General features: G+C 48.0%; 1 long non-coding RNA gene across 1 annotated transcript; it reads left to right on the top strand.

Moving 5' to 3' along the window:
• Nucleotides 1–1,904: 1,904 nt before the first annotated feature.
• Nucleotides 1,905–4,623, top strand: LOC309584555. Its single transcript, XR_014227239.1, has 3 exons — nt 1,905–2,216; nt 2,771–2,852; nt 3,838–4,623. It is a non-coding gene; the product is annotated as an uncharacterized lncRNA (long non-coding RNA).
• The last annotated feature ends 1,524 nt before the right edge of the window (nt 4,624–6,147 follow it).

Below are 6,147 nucleotides of genomic sequence, written 5' to 3'. Positions count from 1 at the left end.
CCTTATGCGCATGTGCCCGCATCCGGGTATTTTCCTGTGCAGGTGCAGACAGCACAGCCGCCAATGGCGGACCTCTTGGCACAGCAGCTTACGGTGATGCGGGAGGTATCACAGCAGCTGGCAGTACTGCTGGAGATGTTGCTGCTGGTAACCGTGGCCGGACCCGTGCCGGCAGCGGCCCCGGCGGCGGCGCCTGCACGGACAGTGGCACTGCTGCGAGTAGCTACATCGCTACCCTCCATACAACCGTCTACAGCCTCCGCTGCTACGCCGTCCGCTGGCCCGGCGCCCATACCCTGCCAGCTTTCTTCATCTGCATTGGAGCCATCGGAAATACTCCTGCCTGACGAAGCAAACAGTAATACAGAGGAAACACCTGCTCCACAGCAGGAGACTGTGGTGGTGGCCAGACGCCGGCAATCAGTAAGTCGGCTGCCCCAGAACTGTCCTTGGACGCTTCCAGAGTGTAAGGTGACTGTGCGTCCAAAAAATTCAAGGCGTTTTTGGGAGGCGGTCAGGTTGCGGGCTCTGGAGGCGGGAGACTGGGATTTAATAGAGAAAGTAGGGATGCCTGAAGATGCAGAGGGACCTGTGCAGGTTGCTACAGTACCTCGAGAAGGTGTAATGGTAGATCAAGGCGATAGCGAACCCTCGCAGGGGGTTATCCAAGCCTTTCCTGTGCAGAAGGCTCTTCCCAACATGGGTCAGCCTTACAAGCGTGAGGTTATTGCTCGGAGGGTGATCCAAGATTTACAATCCAAAGTGGCACAATATGGGCTCGGTTCTCCTGAAGTCATGCAGGTTATTAGAGTGCTGAATACTGATCTGCTTTCTCCGTTTGATATTAAGCATTTAGGTCAGGTGATATTTCAACCTGTGTAATTTACAGTTTTTGAGAGCAATTGGAGAAGGATGGCTGAAAAAGCTGCAGCTCAGAATGTGCAGTTGCCTCCAACTGATCCCAGACATGGAGTTCGAGTAGATGCTCTTATGGGAGCTAATTTCTTTTCTAATCCCGATCTCCAAGCTACCTGGCATCCTCAGGTCCTTGAACAGGCTCAAAGGATTGGTATGGGAGCTCTATTAAAAAGTATAGACATGGCTGCTCCTAAAACACGATATGTGAAAATATCTCAGGGGCAGAAAGAGCAATTTTTATCCTTTGTGGAAAAAATTGCTGCGGCCCTCGAGAAGCAGGTTGAAGATGAGACATTAAGGCAGATGTTGTGCAAACAATTAGCAAGAGATAATGCCAACGATGAGTATAGAAAGATCATAGATGCTTTGCCAAGGGACCCTACACTAACAGAGATGGTTGAAGCGTGCTCTAAGGTGGGGTCTGGGGATTATAAATCTGCTTTGGCTGCAGTTCTGCAGCCTATTCAAGTAAATTCTGATCGTGAACAAAGGAAGCCTAAGGTTGAGAGCAAGCAGAAACAGGCTAGACAGAAGCAGAAAGAGAACAAGGGAAGTTCCCACTGTGAGAGATGCGATAGGCCAGGTCATTATGCAAAATACTGTGAATCTATGTACCATGCCAACAGTCAGCTTTTGACTAGCTTGGGAAACATGAACAGGAGCGTAAGGGGGAATTGCGCTCAGACACAAATACTTCCCCAGGGCATGGCACAGACACAGGCCTACTCAGCCAGCTTAGAGGCAGCACCCAGGGATCAGCCGGGGTGGATGTGCACACCGCAGCAACAGTCATCTTAGAATCCGGTCGTGTTCATAAGGTTCCCTTGGATACATTTGGACCCCTAGGTCAGGGATCTAGTGCATTGCTTGTGGGAAGATCTAGTGACACCCTTCAAGGGATCTTTGTACACCCAGGAGTCATTGATGCTGGCTTTACAGGCCAGATTTGTGCTATGGTTTCCATACCCACCCCCCCGTCACTATTCTTGAAAAGACTCGCATCGCTCAACTTGTGCCTTTTAAGTAATGTGTTCCCAGGTCAGAACAACGAAGTCGTGGAGATGGCAGCTTGGATCTATGGGACTTCCAGAGATCTTCTGGACTGCAGACATCTCTAGCCAAAAGCCACAGATGATGTGTACCCTAATCCTGCCAAATGCCCATCTGCCCCAGATCCAGCTCCAAGGTTTGATCGACGCGGGCGCTGATGTGACAATCATCTCCTCTGCGTGGCCTCCTACGTGGCCTTTAGCCCCTGTGGAGTCGGCCATCGCAGGATTGGGAGGAACCACAAAGAGGTATTTAAGCGAACGACCTGTGGTGGTAAAAAACCCGGAGGGACAAACAGCTACAGTTCGGCCCAACGTCACTGCAGCTCCGCTTAACCTTTGGGAGTGGGATGTGTTGGCAGCCTGGGGGGGTACGGATAGGGACACATTTTTGATGGGGGTCACTGTGCTGAAGGGCACAGAGTATCCTATGCTGCCTTTGCAGTGGCTAGTAAACAACCCTATCTGGGAATCCCAGTGGCCCGTACCAAAAGAGAAATTAGTCGCCCTTCATAAGTTGGTTCAAGAACAATTACAACAGGGACACATTGAGCCTTCTACTAGTCCCTGGAACACTCCTGTTTTCATAATTAAATAAAAATCAGGGAAGTGGAGATAGTTGCAGGATCTCCGAAACGTAAGTGCAGTGATAGAAAGCATGGGGGCATTGCAGCCTGGTATTCCCTCTCCCACTGTGATTCCAACAGGGTGGGAAATCCTGATCATTGATTTGAAGGATTGCTTTTTCACAATTCCTTTGCATCCTAATGAAAACCCAAAATTTGCTTTTACTGTGCCTGCAGTTAACAATGCTGAACCTGCAAAGAAATATCAATGGAAGATTCTACCTCAGGGCATGAAGAACAGCCCAACTATCTGCTAATGGTATGTCACTCAGGCTTTGTCTGGGGTCCGTGAGCAGATTTGTGGCGGTTTGGCCAAATTTAGAAATATATCCTCTGAGAGAGAGCAGGTTACAAACCACCCTTCCCCCACCACGTTCGGGAATAAAACTTTTTCCTCGAAGGAAAATGAAAGAGATAAAAACTATTTATTTAGCGAACATGCAGAAAAAGGATAATAATGCTAAATGATACAATCTCTCGCTGTGGAGAAAAAACCTGGGAAAATATTAGAGTCCTCCCTTTGGTCCTCCTCCTTCGAGCTGGGATGGGGTGGGCCCCTTTCTCCAGGGGCTAGGGCCCTTGGTGGAGAACAGTCCCAACGTGTTCTGATGTTGAAAACAATCCAGCAGAGAAAGGGAAAAAACCGAAATTCCAGGAAAAGACCAAAGTTCAACTCTCTGGAGGAGAAAAAACCCTGAAAGTTGGCTGAACAAGCAAGCAGGGTGCTTCTCCACTCCTCTCCCCCAGCAGCAAAACGCAGAAGCCAAAAAAAATGCAGAGAATGAGAGTGTGTTATCTCTGTTTGTGTGCTTGAGGTTTTTTTTTCTCTCTCCGCTCAGGTTCAGTTTAAAAGCATAGAAAGGTATATATACTAATTTCTGGGCATAGCGCAGCGATAGGGAATTGTCATGGGTTAGCAAACATAGTCCCGGAAGTGGTGTTTTTGCAAAGGGGTACTTACAGCTTCCTCTATGACCTGACCGAACCTATTAACTGGCTAGTTTGAATATCGACAACTTTTTAAGCCACTTAAAAATTTGACCACCTCTGTGATCCACACTTAAGAATAGACAAACCCCGGGCAGAACTCTGTCTCGTTTCCAGCGCTGGGACATGTGGCTGCGAGGCCCCGTACGGGGGCCCAGCGGGCCTGGCCCAGGCCCTGCTCAGGCCAGGCCAGGCCGGGACACAGCCATCCTGGAGCTGTGCAGCCCTGTTCCACTCAAGGAATCCCCCCCCCGCAGCCCTGCTATGTGCAGACAGAGTGGCCCGGCTCCCCGTCTCCAGTGCGGCCAAGATTCAGCTGAAGCTGCCCTGCTGTCCAGCAAAGATCATGTGACCAACAGCGATAAGCAAAATTCCAGCTGCAAGGCCTAGGTGAGATTAACCCTTTTAGTGCTATGAAGAGCTGAAAACCTGAGGGAGGAGAAAGAGGAGATGCTTAAAGCTGAAATTCTGTTGTAAAGCTATGATGTATCAGAGTACCCATTGTAATTTCATGAAGGCATGGGGGGTGGAGTTTTCAACTTGTGAGCAAAAGCACCTGCGCTGAGATAGGCAGATGCTGACGCAGCTGTAATTTGATGAGAAGTTTGAACAGGGAGAGATGGAAGCAATGAGGACTCTTGCTCCAAATGGAAAGGAGAAGACCTCTGTTCCTAGAGATGCTCACAGAGACAGTCCTAAAGATGAAGATGAGGAGGACCCTTTGCTCCCAGGGAAGGAGGAGGGCCTCTGTTCTTAGAGATGAAATGCTCCCAGAGATGGGTGAAGAGAACTTTTGTTTCTGAACGGCTCAACCTTAAAATTGTACCCCAGTAGCTCAAGATTGGACCCTCAAAAGCAGTTGTGGGAAAAGCTGCAAGTCGTGGGAGGGGGACTCTCACATGATGCGAGCAGAGAACCAACCCAAGCGGCTGTCTCGTTGTGATAATATCTCCATAGCATGGGCAAGAGAGACTCCTCTTCCTAAATGGACTGAACAAGGTTATTATGGAAGTGGTAAACAGACTGAACATCTTAAGGGTTGTCTTTTTACATTGTCAGTGGGAGAAGGGAGAAAGGTGGGGGGAGGAGAAGAGTTCTGAAGGTGTGGTATGATTTTATTTTTTTTCTTTTCTTTTTCCTTATTTTAGGTCTATTAATAAACTTCTTTATATTCTTTCAAGTTTAGTGCCTGCTTTGCTTTTCTCCTAATTCTTATCTCACAGAAGATAAACAGTAATGAGTACTTTGGACCAAACCACTACAGGAATACAACATCAAGTTATCCCAAGGAAACTCCTGAGGCATACTGCTGCCATTATATGGATGATATCCTGGTGGCAGCATCCACCCAGGATGAGCTGCTGAGGATACAGCCTCTGCTGCTCACTGCTCTGTATTCTTATGGATTGCAAGCGGCTCCGGAGAAAGTTCAACAGCATCCTCCTTGGAAATATTTAGGAGTCAAAATTTTGGATCAAACTGCAACACCAAGGGGTGCAGTTCTTGGATTCTATTAAGACCCTGAATGATGCTCAGAAATTGCTGGGTATCATTAATTGGTTACGTCCTTATTTAGGGCTAACCACAGCACAACTTTCCCTGCTTTTTAATATTTTAAAGCAGGACCCTGAGTTGAATTCACCTTGGAAATGGACTCCTGAAGCGCGACGAGTGCTGGAGGAGGTGCAGCAGGCTGTTTCTGCTCATCAGGTTTATCGAGTGGATCCCTCCATTGCTATCACTGTTTTCATTACCACTCCAGATCTACATCCTACAGGTATCATTGGCTAGTGGAATAAACAATGGCCCGACCCTTTGCATATCCAGGAATGGGTCTTTTTGCCTCATCAGCCAAAAAAGACAGCACCCACGTTGTTTGAATTAATCACTTGTTTGATAATCAAATGCCGCCAATGGTGTTTGCAATTAATGGCAGTGGATCCTGCAACAATTGTTCTTCCAGTACAGCAGGAACACTTTGAGTGGAGCCTTATTAACAGCGCTCCTTTGCAAAGTGCGCTGCAGAATTTTTCAGGGCAGATTGCTTATTATCTGTCCAGCCATAAATTACTGCAATTGGCAAAATCTACAAGCTTCATCATGCAGCCAAAAAATAGTCAGGTGCCAGTGCAAGGACCCACCATCTTCACAGATGGGTCCAGGAAAACTGGGAAAGCTATTGTTACCTGGAAGGAGGAATCTGAGTGGCAGGTGCTGGAAGGCCACGAGACAGGCTCAGCCCAGCTGGTTGAACTGAGGGCTGTTGCCATGGCTTTTCAGCGGTTCTCTCAGGTACCTTTGAATTTGGTCACTGATTCTTCCTACGTAGCAGATATAACCCAATGCTTAGATTGTTCATTTCTGAAGGAAGTCAATAATGTGGCTCTGTTTTCACTATTGAAAACTTTGTGGTGTGCAATTCAAGCTCAGGTGCACCCATATTACATTCTGCATATTCGAAGTCACACCAATTTGCCAGGTTTCATAACAGAAGGCAATGCCAGGGCTGACAGGCTAGCTAACCCTGCCTGGGTAGCGCCTCAGCCTGACAAAATTGCACAAGCCAC

This window comes from Coloeus monedula (genome assembly GCF_965178545.1).
Source record: "Coloeus monedula genome assembly, chromosome: W".
NCBI classification, from domain to species: domain Eukaryota; kingdom Metazoa; phylum Chordata; class Aves; order Passeriformes; family Corvidae; genus Coloeus; species Coloeus monedula.
The sequence above is the reverse complement of the archived record's forward strand: the minus strand, read 5'-3'. Positions and strand labels throughout refer to the sequence as shown.